The 16,686-nt window shown below is 49.0% G+C and overlaps 1 long non-coding RNA gene and 1 pseudogene across 2 annotated transcripts in view; one reads left to right on the forward strand and one right to left on the reverse strand.

The window, feature by feature from the left end:
• Positions 1 to 16,686, reverse strand: part of LOC115863380 (uncharacterized) — a 29,947-nt gene that overhangs the window by 5,015 nt on the left and 8,246 nt on the right. Inside the window, exon 3 of one of the 2 annotated variants that reach the window (XR_011376877.1) lies at positions 14,099 to 14,263. The exons of the other annotated variant lie outside the window; for it this stretch is intronic. This is a non-coding gene — a long non-coding RNA (uncharacterized lncRNA). Of the gene's footprint in view, positions 1 to 14,098; positions 14,264 to 16,686 lie in introns of those variants that run through there. 2 annotated transcript variants of the gene reach the window in all.
• LOC115863372 (HIG1 domain family member 1A, mitochondrial pseudogene) lies at positions 6,682 to 7,049 on the forward strand (annotated as a pseudogene).

A 16,686-nucleotide genomic window follows, 5' to 3' on the forward strand; every position in this document is an offset into this window, starting at 1 on the left:
GCAAACCGAATCCAACAACACATAAAGAGGATCATACACCACGATCAAGATAGATTCATCCCAGGGTCACAAGGACGGTTCAACATACGCAAATCAGTCAATGTGATACACCACATCAACAAAAGAAAAGGCAAAAACCACATGATCATCTCAATAGATGCAGAAAAAGCTTCTGATAAAATTCAACATCGATTAATGATAGAAACTCTTACCAAAGTGGGTATACAGTAAGTCCCCTACATACGAACGAGTTCCATTCCGAGAGCGCCTTCTTAAATCCAATTTGTTTGTAAGTCCAACAAAGTTAGCCTAGGTACCCAACTAACACAATCAGCTATATAGTACTGTACTGTAATAGGTTTATAATACTTTTCACACAAATAATACATAAAAAAACAAACAAAAATGGGCTTCCCTGGTGGCACAGTGGTTGAGAGTCCACCTGCCGATGCAGGGGATATGGGTTCGTGCCCCGTTCCAGGAAGATCCCACATGCCGCAGAGTGGCTGGGTCCATGAGCCATGGCCGCTGAGCCTGCGCGTCTGGAGCCTGTGCTCCGCAACGGGAGAGGCCACAACAGTGAGAGGCCCACGTACCGCAAAATAATAATAATAATAAAGAAAGGAGAAAGAAAGAAAACATTTTAAATCTTACAGTACAGTACCTTGAAAAGTACAGTAGTACAGTACAACAGCTGGCATACAGGGGCTGGCATCAAGTGAACAGGCAAGAAGAGTTACTGACTGGAGGAGGGAGAGGAGGTGGGAGATGGTAGAGCCAAAGGATCGTCAGCAACAGGAAATGGAAGGCAAGCTGCAATCTCACTCACACCTGACGTTGATGGCACAGGCTCTGGTTCCTTGCTGGATTCAATTCTATCTACCCTCTTGAAAAAACGATCCAGTGATTTCTGGGTAGTAGCTCTTTTTTTCTCATCGTAGATGACACGGTAGCACTGGATTGCATTCTGAACGGCTGCTACAACCTTCGTGTACCATTCTACATTCGGGGCCTGTGCCTCAAAAACTAACAGTGTCTCCTCAAATAAAGAAAATGCCCTTGCCATTTCCTGCATCGTGAATCTCTTCGGTTCTTCAGTTACTTCTTCTTCCTCTTGTCACTCCACCCTCTCAATTATTTTCACTTTTGTTTCCATCGTTATCGCTTGGCGCTTCTTAGCAGTACCAGCTACACACCGCCGTTTTTACGGTTGCTTCCAGACAGCCTGGGCTTGAAATAAAGCTACTGTACTACTATGCTCTATACAGTCCTGTACAATAAAGTGCACAAAAGCACAACCATTTGTAGAGGATGCATACGCGTGACAAAATATGCCAAACGTGTGAACTAACTTACGTGATTGGACATGTGAATGCACGTTTGCATCTTTGAAAGTTCACAACTTGAAGGTTTGTATGTAGGGGACTTACTGTACAGGGAACATATCTCAACATAATAAAAGCTATTTATGACAAACCCATAGCCAACATAATACTCAATGGTGAAAAGCTGAAGGCCTCCCTGCAAAAATCTGGAACAAGACAAGGATGCCCACTCTCACCACTTCTATTCAACGTAGTATTAGAAGTCCTAGCAACAGCAATCAGACAAGAAAAAGAAATAAAACGTATCCAAATTGGAAGGGAAGAGGAAAAATTGTCATTATATGCAGATGACATGACACTATATATAGAAAACCCTAAAGACTCCATGCGAAAACTACTAAAACTGATAAACGAATTCAGCAAGGTAGCAGGATACAAGATTAACATACAGAAATCTATTGTATTCCTTATACTAACAATGAAATATCAGAAAGAGAAAGTAAAAAAGCAATCCCTTTAAAAACCCCATTAAAAAAAAAACTTAGGAATAAACCTGACCAAGGAGGCGACAGACTTATATGCTGAGAACTATAAATCACTGATAAAGGAAACTGAAGATGATTCAAAGAAATGGGAAGATATCCCATGTTCTTGGACTGGAAGAATTAATATTGTTAAAATGGCCATACTACTCAAAGCAATCGACAGATTTAATGTGATCCCTATCAAATTACCCATGACGTTTTTCACAGAACTAGAAAAAACAATCCTAAAATTTATATGGAATCATAAAAGACCCAGAATTGCCAAAGCAATCCTGAGGAAAAAGAACAAAGCAGGAGGCATAAGCCTCCCAGACTTCAGACCATACTACAAAGCAACAGTGATCAAAACAGAGTGGTACTGGGACAAAAACAGATGTATGGATCAATGGAACAGAATAGATAGCCCAGAAAGAAACACACACACCTACAGTCAATTAATCTTAGAGAAAGGAGGCAAGAATATACAATGGGAAAAAGACAGTCTCTTCAGCAAGTGGTGCTTGGAATGCTGGACAGCTGTATATAAATCAATGAAGTTAGAACAGTCCCTCACACCATACACAAAAATAAACTCAAAATGGCTTAAAGACTTAAATATAAGACATGACGCCATAAAACTCCTAGAAGAGAACATAGGCAAAACGTTCTCTGACATAACTCATAGTAATGTTTTCTTAGGTCTCCCAAGGCCAAATAAATAAAAGCAAAAATAAACAAATGGGACCTAGTCAAACTTATAAGCTTCTGCACAGCATAGGAAACCATAAACAAAACAAAAAGACAACCTACGGCATGGGAGAAAACATTTGCAAATGATGCGACCGACAAGGGCTTTACTTCCAAAATATAGAAACAACTCAAACAATCCAGTCAAAAAATGGGCAGAAGATATAAATAGACATTTATCCAAAGAGAACATATAGGGGACTTCCCTGGTGATGCAGTGATTAAGAATCCACCTGCCAGTGCAGGGGACACGGGTTTGAGACCTGGTCCGGGAAGATCCCACATGCCGAGGAGCAGCTAAGCCTGTGCACCGCAACTACTAAGCCTGTGCTCTAGAGCCCTTGAGCCACAACTACTGAGCTGGCGTGCCACAACTACTGAAGCCCGTGCGCCTAAAGCCCATGCTCCGCAACAAGAGAAGCCACCACAGTGAGAAGCCCGCACACCCCAGAGAAGAGTAGCTCCTGCTGGCCGCAACTAGAGACAGCCTACGCACAGCAACGAAGACCCAACGCAGCCAAAAATAAATAAATAAATAAAAAATAAATTTCTAAAAAAAAAAGAGAGAAGGGCTTCCCTGGTGGCGCAGTGGTTGAGGGTCCGCCTGCCGATGCAGGGGACACGGGTTCGTGCCCCGGTCCGGGATGATCCCACATGCCGCGGAGTGGCTGGGCCCGTGAGCCATGGCTGCTGAGCCTGCGCATCCGGAGCCTGTGCTACGCAAAGGGAGAGGCCGCAACAGTGAGAGGCCTGCGTACCGCAAAAAAAAAAAAAAAGAAGAAGACATACAGATGGCCAGCAGGCACAGGAAAAGATGCTCAACATTGCTAATTATTAGAGAAATGCAAATCAAAACTACAGTGAGGTATCATCTCACACCAGTCAGAATGGGCATCATTAAAAAGTCTACAAATAATAAATGCTGGAAATGGTGTGGAGAATAGGGAACCTTCCTACACTGTTGATGGGACTGTAAATTGGTGCAGTGACTATAGAAAACAGTACAGAAGTTCCTTAAAAAACTAAAAACAGAGTTATCATACGATCCTGCAATCCCACTCTTGGGCATATATCCAGAGAAAACTCTAATTCGAAAAGATAGGGGCTTCCCTGGTGGCACAGTGGTTGAGAGTCCGCCTGCCGATGCAGGGGACGCAGGTTCGTGCCCCGGTCCGGGAAGATCCCACATGCCGCAGAGCAGCTAGGCCCGTGAGCCATGGCCGCTGAGCCTGTGCGTCCGAAGCCTGTGCTCCGCAACGGGAGAGGCCACAACAGTGAGAGGCCCGCATACTGCAAAAAAAAAAAAAGAAAAGAAAAGATACATGCACCCCAACATTCATAGCAGCACTATTCACAATAGCCAAGACATGGAAGCAACCTGTGTCCACTGACAGATGAATGGATAAAGAAGATGTGATACACTTATACAGTGGAATATCACTCAGCCATAAAAAAGAATGCAATAATGTCATTTGTAGCAACATCGGTGGACCTAGAGATTATAATTCCAAGTGAAGTCAGACAGAGAACGACAAATACCATATGATATCACTTATATGAGGAATCTAAAATATGACACAAATGAACTTATCTACAAAACAGAAACAGACTCACAGACATAGAGAATAGACTTGTGGTTGCCAAGTGGGGGTGGGGGAGAGGGATAGACTGGGAGTTTGGGGTTGGTAGATGCAAACTATTACATTTATAATGGATAAATAGGTCTTCCCTGGTGGCGCAGTGGTTAAGAATCCGCCCGCCAATGCACGGGTTCGAGCCCTGGCCCAGGAAGATCCCACATGCTACGGAGCAGCTAAGCCCGTGCGCCACAACTACTGAGCCTGTGCTCTAAAGGCCGCAAGTCACAACTACTACTCAGCTCATGTGCCACAACTACTGAAGTCTGCGCGCCTAGAAGCCAAAACAAGAGAAGCCATCACAATGAGAAGCCTGCGCACTGCAATGAAGAGTAGCCCCCGCTCGCCGCAACTAGAGAAAGCCCGTGTGCAGCAATGAAGACCCAACACAGCCCAAAATTAAAATTAATTAATCAATTATTTTTTAAAAACGCTTAGGGATTATGGCAGAGGCTCCCTAAGACCACTCCCAGGTTTGACAATTCAGGGGATTCAGCATATACTCCTGCTTACAGCTACGATTTATTACAGAGAAAGGATATAAAGCAAAATCAGCACAGAAAATAGACTCAGGGGGCCAAATGTGAAGGAAACCCGGCACAAGCTTTCAACAGTCTTCTCCCTGTGGAGTCACACAGGACGAACTTAATTCCTTGAGCAATGAGTTGGGACCACACACGTGCAATGCTGTCTGTCAAGGAAGATTATTAGAGACTCAGCACCCAAGGTTCTCATAGGGGGCTGATCATACAGGCACCCTCTGCCTAGCAGGTACCAAAATTCCAGACTCCCAGAAGGAACTCAGAAGCTGAGCATGAGCCATGTTGTTTGAACCAACAGCTTAGGCACAGTGAGCCATTCTTAGCAGTTTATCAGTTCTGAGGGTTATGGGAACTCTCCCGAAATCAAATTTCCAGATGACAACCAAGGCCAAGCAGACTTTTCTTTTTTCTTTTTTTTTTTTTTGAAGAAATATGGACTTTAATGAAGATTCTTTCCCTTTGGTATAAGTGAGACCTGTGAAAACATCCAAACAAAAAGAAAAGAAAAAAAGGGAGGTGAGGATTTCGATAGTCCACGCTCCCTTATCCATAAGGCCTAAGGACAGAGCAGGGCTTGCATCCCTGTAGCTGCGGCTGGACCCGCCTGGGGAAGGGATTCAGTAACTGCAGGTTTTAAGTGTCCCGCCCGCCCACCCGCCCCGTGTGGAACTAACACTCATTCAGCCAAACTTCTGCCTCCCAGCCTTGCGTGGGAGGTCCAAGTTTCTCTAGTCCTAGCTCACACTCGAACTCTCTCAACCTCTGGTCTCTCAGAAAAGATAACGCTACTGGCAAATGCCGGGGTGAGGAAAATGCCGATAGTTGTAAAAGGGCTTTGAAAAGTCAAAAAGGTGATGTATAAATCGATTATTATCATTGTGTGCTCAGGAATAAGCGATGGAAAACAAATTAGGAAAGTAAATCTACAGCCCTAAAATACATGCATATAAAATAAAACATAAATGCAGTTCCAAATCTACTGTGGTATCTGAGGATTGACTATTGCTTTCGAGTCTCAATGCCCCGCTTCCCACCTCCACAAAATCCACCGAGGATGACACTGCAGTCACCCCCGCCCAACCCCAGCAGGAGGAGGCAGGGCAGAGGCTACAGGGGGAAGGCTATACTTTGGCTCTAGAGTATAGCATGCATGCAGCACGGGAGGGGTGGGCTTACAAAATGTATATATAGACCCCCTGGGGTGAGGGGCCCCGCCCAGGAGGCACTGAGCAAGGGAGGGGTCCATCTCCCCGCTGGCTGGGAGGGGGCTCTGAGGCAATGTCTAAGGGTTGCATACCCCGGGGAGAGGGGGCAGCTGCCACTCCTGCCTGTGTTCCAAGCAGACCTTTCTAAGGACAGCAGTCTCAGGCCTGCTGCGTTAACTCTTTTCTTCACAGTGATAAACTAAACAAATATGTGCAATGCCTGTCTACTGAAAACTGCAAAACACTTCTGAGAGAAATTTTAGGAGACCTAAATAAATAGAGGAATGCACCAAATTCGCGCCTCAGACTCAATACTGATGGCAAGTCTTCACAAATTGATCTAGAAGTTCAACACAATCCCAGTCAAAATCCTAGCAGGTGGGCTTCCCTGGTGGCGCAGTGGCAGAGAGTCCGCCTGCCGATGCAGGGGACACGGGTTCGTGCCCCGGTCTGGGAAGATCCCACATGCCGCGGAGCGGCTGGGCCCGTGAGCCATGGCCGCTGAGCCTGCGCGTCTGGAGCCTGTGCTCCGCAACGGGAGAGGCCACAACAGTGAGAGGCCCGCGTGCCGGAAAAAAAAAAAAAAAAAAAAAAAAATCCTAGCAGGCTTTATCGTAGACATTGACAAACACCTTAAAGTTATATGGAGAGAAGCCGGTTGGAGCCTGCGGTGTCGTGCAGGTGTCTATTCTTCAATCACTATGCCAAGTGACACAGATGTTTCTCTTTCTTCATATGATGAAGATCAGGGATTTAAACTCATCCGAAAAGCTAGAGAGGCACCATTTGTCCCCATTGCAATGGCAGGTTTTGCAGCAATCGCTGCATATGGATTATATAAATTGAAGAGCAGGGGCAATACTAAAATGTCTGTTCACCTGATCCACATGCGCGTGGCAGCCCAAGGCTTTGCTGTGGGAGCGACGGCTCTTGGTATGGGCTATTCCATGTATTGAGAATTCTGGGCAAAACCTAAACCTTGGAAGAGGAGATGCTGTCTTGGTCTCGGTGGCGCTTGCTTTAGTTAGACATCTCATATTGAGGTTATATGTTTATGTTGAAAATAAATTCTGCGGGTCAGACAATAACATGGTAATTTGAATACTGGCTTCCTTTCTTGCAGGCTTGATTTGCCTAGTGACTAGTTCACTAGCTATAGGTCATTCAGGGGAGTCAGATTAGCACAAAAACATGTCACTTTTAAATGCACTTGATAGTGGTACAATGTCCACCTTCTTAAACTCTTCTGATAAAATTAGTTGTAAAGAGGACAACATGCTCCCAGTCGCTGCAGACTGTCATATGCTTTTGATGTAATGTAGGAGTCCTATCTACCCCATTTAATTTAACTCTTTCTGACTGCCTTGTGGACTGAGTACTGTTTTTAAGGTCTGGCTGGCTCTTGAAGAAACCTTTCAGAACAGTGCACGGAATACAGCATTATAAACCTCCCAGCAACTATGTGTGTGTTTTTAAACCAAACCTAAAGAGCTGGTAACAGCTGCTTTGAAGTAGTATCTGTTTCAGAATCATAGTTGTAAACATGAGAATAACTTAACTATAGATCCCCGTTTAGCTCTTTTGTAATTGCAGAATTATAGTTTGCTGCTGTTATATTAGAATAATTTTTAAATGGCATTTTGAAATAGAAGTGTGTATTTTAAGTGCTAATGCAAAGGTAAATGAAAAATACTTTAAAAAATTTATATGGAAATGCAAAAGAATTAGAAAAGCCAAAAGAATTTTAAAAAAGAAGAAAAAAGTTGGAAGACCTGATTTCAAAATTCACTCTAAGGCTATAATAATCAAGACAGTGTGATACTGTCCTAAGGAGGGACATATAGATCAGTGGAACAGAATAGAGAATACAGACCTACAGACCTAGAGACCTACAGACCTAGAGAATAGAGAAATAGACCTACACATATTTCTTTTAAAAATGATAATGGAAAAATTAGATATCAATATTAAAGAAGAACAACCTCAACCCTTACCTCACGTCATACACAAAAATTAACTTAAAATGGATCATAGACCTAAATGTAAAAACTAAAATTACAAAAACTTCGACATGAAAATGTAGGTGAATATCTTCATGGCCCTAGAGTAGGCAGATTTCTTAGATAGGACACAAAAAGCACAGACCATTTAACACATTTTTTTGGATAAACTTAAAACCTTTTGCTCTTCAAAAGGAAATGCCCTGGTGGCGCAGTGGTTAAGACCCCACACTCCCAATGCAGGGGGCCCAGGTTCGATCGCTGGTCCGGGAACTAGATCCCACATGCATGCTGCAACTAAGGAGTCCGTCTGCCACAACTAAGGAGCCCTCGAACCCCAAATAAGGAGCCTGCTTGCTGCAACTAAGACCCAATGCAACCAAATAAATAAGTAAATAAATAAATAAAAAGGAAATGAAAAGACAAGGCACAACTTGGAGAAAATATTTTCAATACATATATTTGGCAAAGAATTTGTATCCAGACATACAAGTGCTTTTACAACTTCATAATTAGAAGACACGCAACCTAATTTTTTTAAATGGGCAAAAGATTTCAGGAACCTCATAAAAGAAGATATAGAAATGGCCAGTAAGCACATGAATTATTTTCAAAATCATTAGCCATCAAGGACATGCAAATTAAAACCACAATGAGATGCCACTCTACATTCACTAGAATAGCTGAAATTTAAAGATTTACATTAACATACTGGCAAGGATGTAGAGCAACTGGAACTCTCATTTACTGCTGGTGGAAAAGTAAAACGGTATAACCACTTTGGAAAACAATTTGGTAGTTTATAATACATATTTACCATATGATCTAGCAGTTCTACTCCTAGATTTTTAACCAAAGATTTATACACGTGTTCATAGCAGCTTTATTCATAATTACCAAAAATAGGAATGACTGAAATGCCCATCGACGGGTGAAGGAATAAACTAATCGTGATAGTCACGTAACAGAATACTACTTAGCCATAAAAAAGGAACAAACTAGTAACACACACAACCACAAGGGCGGATCTCAAAAACACCATGCAAACACAAAAGAACATATACTGTATGATTACTACTCCAGAGAAGACTAATCTATTAGGACCAGGGATGGGAGGTGAGAATTGCTAGGAAAAGGCACGGGGAAACTTTGGAGTAATAGAAAAATTCTATACCCTGTTGCAGTGGTGCTCACATGGTATACAGGTTTGTCAAAACTCATCAGATTGTATGCTTAAAATGGGTACATTTTATTGCACGAGAATTACACCTTGATAGAGTTGATTTTTTTAAATGAATGTAGGCAAAAGTATAACAAAACCGCTTCCTCTTCTGCTTGAGAATTTGCCCTTTGGTTAATTGTCTAGCTATGTTCCCCTGGTAACCAGATAAAGGTAGAATGTCAACAATTTAACTAGGCAACACTGCTTACGGTAACAATCGCCCCTATTAGAAGATGCACGATGTGGACAGGCAGGAACTAGAAATGAACTATGAACGCCTGAGAGAAGCCATAACTCTGGCTTCCTGGAGGACAGTGACTCTTGAAGCAGAGCACGTCTCTTGTGGAGACGCTGGAAGCTACACCTATGCAACTGTCGCAAGATATATGGCTCCTGTGAGGCGTAAGGTTTGGAAGCCCTGCCCAGCATGAATCTCATCCCCTTGCGTGTGAGCTGTCACCTGTGGGTCCAAAGATGTAGCCTTGATGGCTGTATAAATCGCTCCATGATTCCTTCAGAAAAAGAAGATGTAGCTCCCCTGCTGGCCAACTGTATTTCCTGCACATCTGAGCAGATGGTTGCCAAGGGTGGCCCTTGGTCATCTTACAGATGGGGCTGGGGATTTAGTGGACTAAGAAGATCCCCCGATGGACACTGCAGTGTGTATCTCACAGAAGAGTAAGAGAAATGGCCATGAAACATATGACGGATGACCTGTTAACCTCAGAAATTATCAAGGGGCGATTCCCCAGTGGTGCAGTGGTTGGGAGTCCACCTGCCAATGCAGGGGACACGGATTCGAGCCCTGGTCCGGGAAGATCCCACATGCCGCGGAACAACTGGGCCTGTGCGCCACAACTACTGAGCCTGCGCTCTAGAACCCGCGAGCCACAACTACTGAAGCCCGCGTGCCTAGAAGCCGTGCTCCGCAACAAGAGAAGCCACCGTGATGAGAAGCCGGCGCACCGCAACGAAGAGTAGCCCCCGCTCGCTGCAACTAGAGAAAGCCCACGCACAGCGACGAAGACCCAACGCAGCCAAAAATAAAATAAATAAATTTATAGATTATCAAGAGGATGCAAGTCTAGTCGTAAAGCAGTGGCTGGCACTGGCTGAATGAAACCAAGACTACAATGAGATACCAGTACCATCCATCCAATGGGAAAAAAAAATCAAGAATTCTGACAATACCAAGCGTTGGAGAAGATACACAGCAACAGGATCACTTGAGCTTTGCTGGTGAGCAAGCCAATTAGCAAATCAATTTGACATTATCTTGTGAAGTTGGAAACTTACATTTCTACAACCCAGAATTCTACTCCTAGGTATGCCCAACATAAATTTTTGCACTTGTATGCCTGGGGACACGTAAAAGAATGTTCACAGTGTCTTTGTTCGTATTAGCGAAAACCTGTAAGCAACTCAGACGTCCACAGACAAGATTATGGATGTATAAACTGTGGTACATGCACAGAAGGGCAGAGTGTCCAACAGTCGAAATGAAAGAAATGGCAGCTACATGGAACAATATTGTAACAATTTTGCTCTCTGACCACAAGGTAACAAAATTTTAAATTAACAACAAGATTAAAAACGAACGTTTGGAAACTAAAATACTCTTTGTTGGCTGCCCATCGAAGACGCAGTGTTTCTAACAGAGACACTCCTGCGTTTGGGCAGAAAACATGTGGTGCTGGACTGCCCAGCACAGCGCAGGAGGGCTTAGCATTTTGGGTACTGACACCCCACCGTCCGTGTGACACGAGAAAGCCCACACGCACTTGCAAATGGACAGCCCCCTTGGGTGAAAAGCACTGCCCGCCCCTCCACCCAGCACCCAGCACCCAGGATAAAGTCCAGGCTGTCTGACGGGGCCTCAGGGCCTTGACGATTGCCCGGCCTCCCCGTCTCTTGTCCCTGCTCTGTACACTTCAGCTGCCCCAAACTCCCTTGACTCCGGGTCTTTGTACCTTCCCCTCCCTTTCCCCACCCGATATTCCTCTAACCTGGCTGGCTCCTTCCAGGGTTTAGATCTTCAGAAGTCACTCCCCTGGGGCGCACCCCTGACCCCCAGCCAGGGCTAGATGCCCTTTGCCTCGGCTTCCCCAGCAAAGCCCTCGCCCACTGTGTGGTCGCTGTCTGTCGATCTGTGTGCTCCACTTACTGTAATTCTCTGTAATGCTTGTGATGCCACCATGGCCACCTGGATACCCAGCACGGTGTATGGCACACAACTGCTGCTCAGTAAATCTAGTCCCTGTTGAATTGCCTTGTGTGTCAAAGAGCACACAGCACTGCCCGAGTCCAGAGTGGAGGGAGTGTGGGAATGGGAGGGCTCCCTCAAGGTACAGGTGACACACGAAGGAAAAGGATTAGCCTCCCGTGGGTGATTCCCTCAAGGGGCCTCAGGGAGCGTCCAGGCCACCCAGAAGTGCACTCCATCCCCCGCACTGTGTCGGTGGGCGAGACACTTCCCCGCTGACTGTGCCCTGCTCTCACTTCCCTCTGAATTTGCCATTTCTAACATCGTCTCCAAGTGTCTGTCCGTCATCTGTTGCCACTTCTGCCGGCGCAGGCCCTTCCACGTGCTTCTTGGAAGGTCCCACTCACCGAGTGTCTGCTGGCCTTCTTTTCCTTCATTCTCCCCACTTCCGTGCTGCCCTCAGCAGTCACCCAGCCCTCCCCAGCCCTCCCCTGATTCTCAGCCGCTGAGTGCCGCAGGCTCCGGCTCCAGCTCTGCATGCTCACTTCCCCGCAGGATTTCACCCTCCTTCCCCCACAGCGAGCTCACCTCCTGACCTGCAGGCTCCCAAACCAAGGCCCACTGAGGCTCCCTGCAGCCCAGGTGCTCTGGGAATGGACCAGACCAGCCTCCCACTTAGGGACCTCACCGTTTGGGGCACTGCCCATCCCACCACTGCATCCCGGCCACACACCTCTCACCCTGCTCCTCCTGTCCGGCCAGGTGCAAACCGGCAAGCCCTCAAGCCTTCTCCCCTCCCAGCCCACCCTGTTTCCCTCCCGCGCCCATCTGCCCTCCCTCCCCCGGGTGCACAGGGCCTGCTCCATGCCCCTTGTCCCACCACTTCGCGCCCTGGCTCAGCCCCCTCTGACGGGCCTTTCCCAGCCCATCCTGAGGCAGTCCGAGGCTGGGAGGGCACTCACAGGGCAAGGTGGCCTGGTGTCCTCCCAGGGACATTTCATGGACCTTGGCATGACCAAGCAGCCCTGCTACCAGCCTGCACACTCAGCACCCTGCTCCACTCTCCCCAGTCCTGGCTCTCCGCCTCACCCTGCTCTCAGCACAGGGTCAAACGGCGGCTGACGCCTAGAGAGCACTGGGTATGAGCTTACACACCCCCTGTCACATGGCTCCCCAACCACCTGCTCTGCCTACATCCCATGTACAGGCCCCACGCGTGCCACCAGCCCCTCCCCTGGTTCACGCTGTCCTGCCCCAACCTGCTCTGCCTACATCCCGTGGACAGGCCCCAGGCATGCCACCGGCGCCTCCCCTGGTTCACGCTGTCCTGCCCCACAGCCTTCTGGCTCTGCTTCTATGTGGCCTGCCGGTTCCTGCCTCAGGACCTTTGCTCCGCCCCTCATCCCAGCTCTCAGACACGATGTCCCCTCAGAGGCCCTGTAGTCCACCCTGCCCGCCATCCCCCATCCCACCACCTGCTCTGATGCCTTTGTGGCCCTCGTTCCATGCGTCTCTGCTGGAGCAGTGGTCTCGTCCACACCGTGTGCCCAGAGCTTGGCATGCATCTGCACACAGACAGACGTGCCCGAGTCCTCGGGTGCCGAATGGACAAATGAACATTCGGGAGGCTTCACAGATGAGGAGCCTGTGGCTCTCGGAGGTTCAGTAACTACCAGAGTCCAGCGGCAGCTCAGGTGTGTCCAACCAGCACAAGAAAAGCCACAAGACTTTTGAGGAAAATGAGGCTAGAGGCACAGTACTCAAAACGTCATCAATGAGATATTTAAGAAGTCTCAACAACCTAATAAAAACGATAGCACAGTTTTATATATGTTACATGGTTAAGAAATACCAAAAATACTACAATAAATATGGCATTTGCCTTGAAGAAGACCTGAAGCCAGTTTATAGAAGTGGGCGGGGGCAGGGTCGTGGCTTGTGGGTTACTATGAAGTGAGTTGTCTGAAATCGGATGGGAAGTTGTGACCCGGATGTGGCGAGGTGTGGCTCAGCACAGAGAGGAGGCAGTGAACTGAGGCACTGGCAGATGTCTGAGGTGTGTGTGTTTTGCATGTTCCTATGTTGCTGTGGTCCATTCATCTGGGTGCAGTTTTTGCTTTCTGTTTTCACCCATTTCTCATAAACAAAATTGCACGTAAACAAACGGAATTTGCCTTATGTTCAGATTGCTCCTAAATATATCAACCATGTTGAAACAAATTCACATTTTCAAAACAAGCATTTTAGCAAACCGTATTTTTTTAGGATTCCCTCCTATAACCAGATTTTTCAGTAACACGACAAATTAAGAGAGTGCACCAGAGAAGGTACTCATCTACATCATAAACTGTAGCATGAAATTCCTCAAGCTGGGGCTCAAGGACCCAGACTGGCCAAAGAGGGGTTCTGGGGTCAGAGTATCCCAGCTGCGGGACATCAGCCTAAACACTGTGGTGCAAGACGCTAGGAGGAGAGGACTGTCACGGGGAGTCTAAGCGTTGGTCAGCCCAAGCAGGTGTCCATCATCACCACCAAGCAAATGAGCTTAGCTCTAGCGAGTCCTCGGGTCACAAACCCAGGGCACAAACAGCAGATTCTAAGGACACTGGGTTTGGGAAAGTCTTTATTTCTGATCTGCTGAAGAAGGGAGGAGAGAAGAGACACTTTCCTAGGACCAGGCAGAAAAGGCTGGCCAAATACGTCACAGGGGGGCTTCCCTGGTGGCGCAGTGGTTGAGAGTCCGCCTGCCGATGCAGGGGACGTGGGTTCGTGCCCTGGTCCGGAAAGATCCCACATGCCACGGAGCAGCTGGGCCCGTGAGCCACGGTCGCTGAGCCTGCGCGTCCGGAGCCTGTGCTCTGCAACGGGAGAGGCCACAGCAGTGAGAGGCCCGCGTACGGCAAAAAAAAAAAAAAGTCACAGGAAGAAGTGCGGGCAACTCTGCCCCCCTGATCCAACCGGAGCCCCGCCCAGGGCTCACTTGCAGGCATGGGGACCGGGGCAGCCTCAGGGCCAAGGGCAGGAAGGTCTGAGTGGCTGCTGATGGGGGTGGCCAATGCCCTGTGCCAATCCCAATATCTGACATGCAGCTTGGTGACCTTATCAGGCCAACCCAGCATGTGCATGTTGGCCTTGAGCTGCTCCCCTTCTAGCAGCTCTCCCTCTGCCAGCCCTGAGCGTGGGCAGCTGGGACCCCAAGTGTCGGAAGTCTGTCACCACAACCAGGTGTTGAGCACCACGTGCAGGCCCCTACCTGACCTCAGCTCTCAGCCTCAGGGTCATCTGACCTTCAAGACAAACTCACTCCCCAGATGAGACAGTCCAGCCTGCCGTGACCTCACAGCCCCTCTCCCACCGCTCTCCAGATTCAGGCCTAAAACCAGGCCCCTCTGTCCCCGGCTGCTTCCCTCTGTGTTCACAGAGATTCCTAATGAAAATCCCTCGTGAAGGTTCTGTTCGATAGGGCTGAGCTGAGAGCTGGGAAGGCAGGTCTGCCCTCAGCCGCAGGGCCGGCAAGGGTCTGACACAGAGGCACCTGGAGCCGGAGCCAGGGGCGGGCATGGGCTGGGGGCGTGCAGGCTGGTGTGGAGGCAGGGTGGCAGAGTGCCCGGCTCACGGGAGATGTGAGGACCAGGGAAGCGTGCAGTGGAGGGGCGGGCATCGTCAGGCATGAAGCTGGCGTGCGCTTTGAGGAGCTGCAGGTGCAGAGGGGAGGGGGCAGGCAGGGACGTCTGGACTCTACCTGGAGCCGAGGGGCAAGGGCAGTGGCAGGGCCAGGCAGGGCCCATGCACTTGCCCTGCAGGGTTCACCCAGAGCCCGTGGAGCGCTGGGAGTGGACTCGAGGACCCAACAGAGACGAGTGTCCTGCAGCCCTGGGGTCACAGGTCATGCAATCACGTGAACTGGTGGTTAAAGCTCCTCCCTTCACTCCAAAGCCTCCGAGCCTTAACGTCCCACCGGGTGTAAAATCCAAACCCCTGTGTGAGCCCCACACGCCGCCCTCTGCCTCTCTGACTCGGTTGCCACCTCTCTCTCCGTGGCTCATTCCCCTCCATCTCACAGGCCTCCTGGATGGTCTTCAAAAGTGCGGCAGGCCTGCTCGTGTGCCCAGGGCCTTTGCACTGGCTGGCCCTCTATCTAGAAGGCCTGCCCCTCAACATCCTAATTTCTTGTCCTGCCCCCACCTCGAGTCCCCTCCCAAGTGTCACCTTGTTGGGGAGGCCCTCCGACCAGTCTGTACTGAAGGCCATGGCCTCCGCTTGCTCACCCTTTCCCCGCATTACGCCTCCCCACGGCCTGCATCACCACCACCCTCATCATCCTTCTCTCTGGAGACTGCCCATGGTCCCGCCGGGCATCAGCTCTGAGGCAGCAGGCCTTTGCTGTGTTCCCTGCACCAGTGAGAGATGGCGTCGATGGCTGCCGTGGAGCAAACGACCAAACGTACGGTCCTTACAGAAGCCACGAGAGCACACTGCAAGCCCACGTGGAAGAGGGGGAGACTGAAGCATCAGAGGGCCACGTGTCCTCTGGCCTAACCCTAGCCCTCGCTGGCAGGGCGGTCCTTGGCTCGGGCCCGTCAGATCTCAGGCCCCCCCCCGCCTCCACGCCCTCTGTGCCCCCCACCCAGACTTTGAGAATGCCCTCCAGTCAAGGAACGGGGCTGGGGAGCCTGGGGTTCCCGCCAACAGCTTCCAGCCTGCCCTGCCCTGGGCAGCTCCTGCCATAGAAATGGAGCCAGAGAGGGCAGAGGCTCCTTGTTTGTTCCCTGCTGTCCCCCGCAACGGCACCTGGCAGGCTTTCAAGATCTCTGGGCTGATGAGAAAACGCATTTGGCTCTCCCTCTGTGCCAGACGTTGCCTCGCTATTTTACACACATTACCTCATCTAAGCCTCACAACAACAGTAGGAGGAGGGAGCGTTATTACCCCACTTGACAGACAAAGGAACAGAGGATGCGGGCTGCCCCGGCCCACACAGCAAAGCTGGAGACGAGCCGCCTGACCCCTCTGATGCTGCTGAAGGGGAGCCCTGAGGGGGTCTCCCAAGCTGGGGTGTGAAGTGGGAGCAGGAATCAACTGAGGGTCAGGGTAGGGGGCACACGGGTCTGACGTGGGGCCTGTGGAGCCTGGGGGCCTGGACCCCAACCACACACGCCCAGCAGCCCTGGCTCCTAGCCCTCGCCCCTCTCTCGGGCTGACCAGCCCTCCTCCTCCTTGCTGCCCTCCAGATAACACTTCTCAAAAAGCCGAGAGGGCCCTGCTACCAACAGGGAGATGT

The sequence above is a fragment of the Globicephala melas genome, chromosome 17, assembly GCF_963455315.2.
Source record: "Globicephala melas chromosome 17, mGloMel1.2, whole genome shotgun sequence".
NCBI classification, from domain to species: domain Eukaryota; kingdom Metazoa; phylum Chordata; class Mammalia; order Artiodactyla; family Delphinidae; genus Globicephala; species Globicephala melas.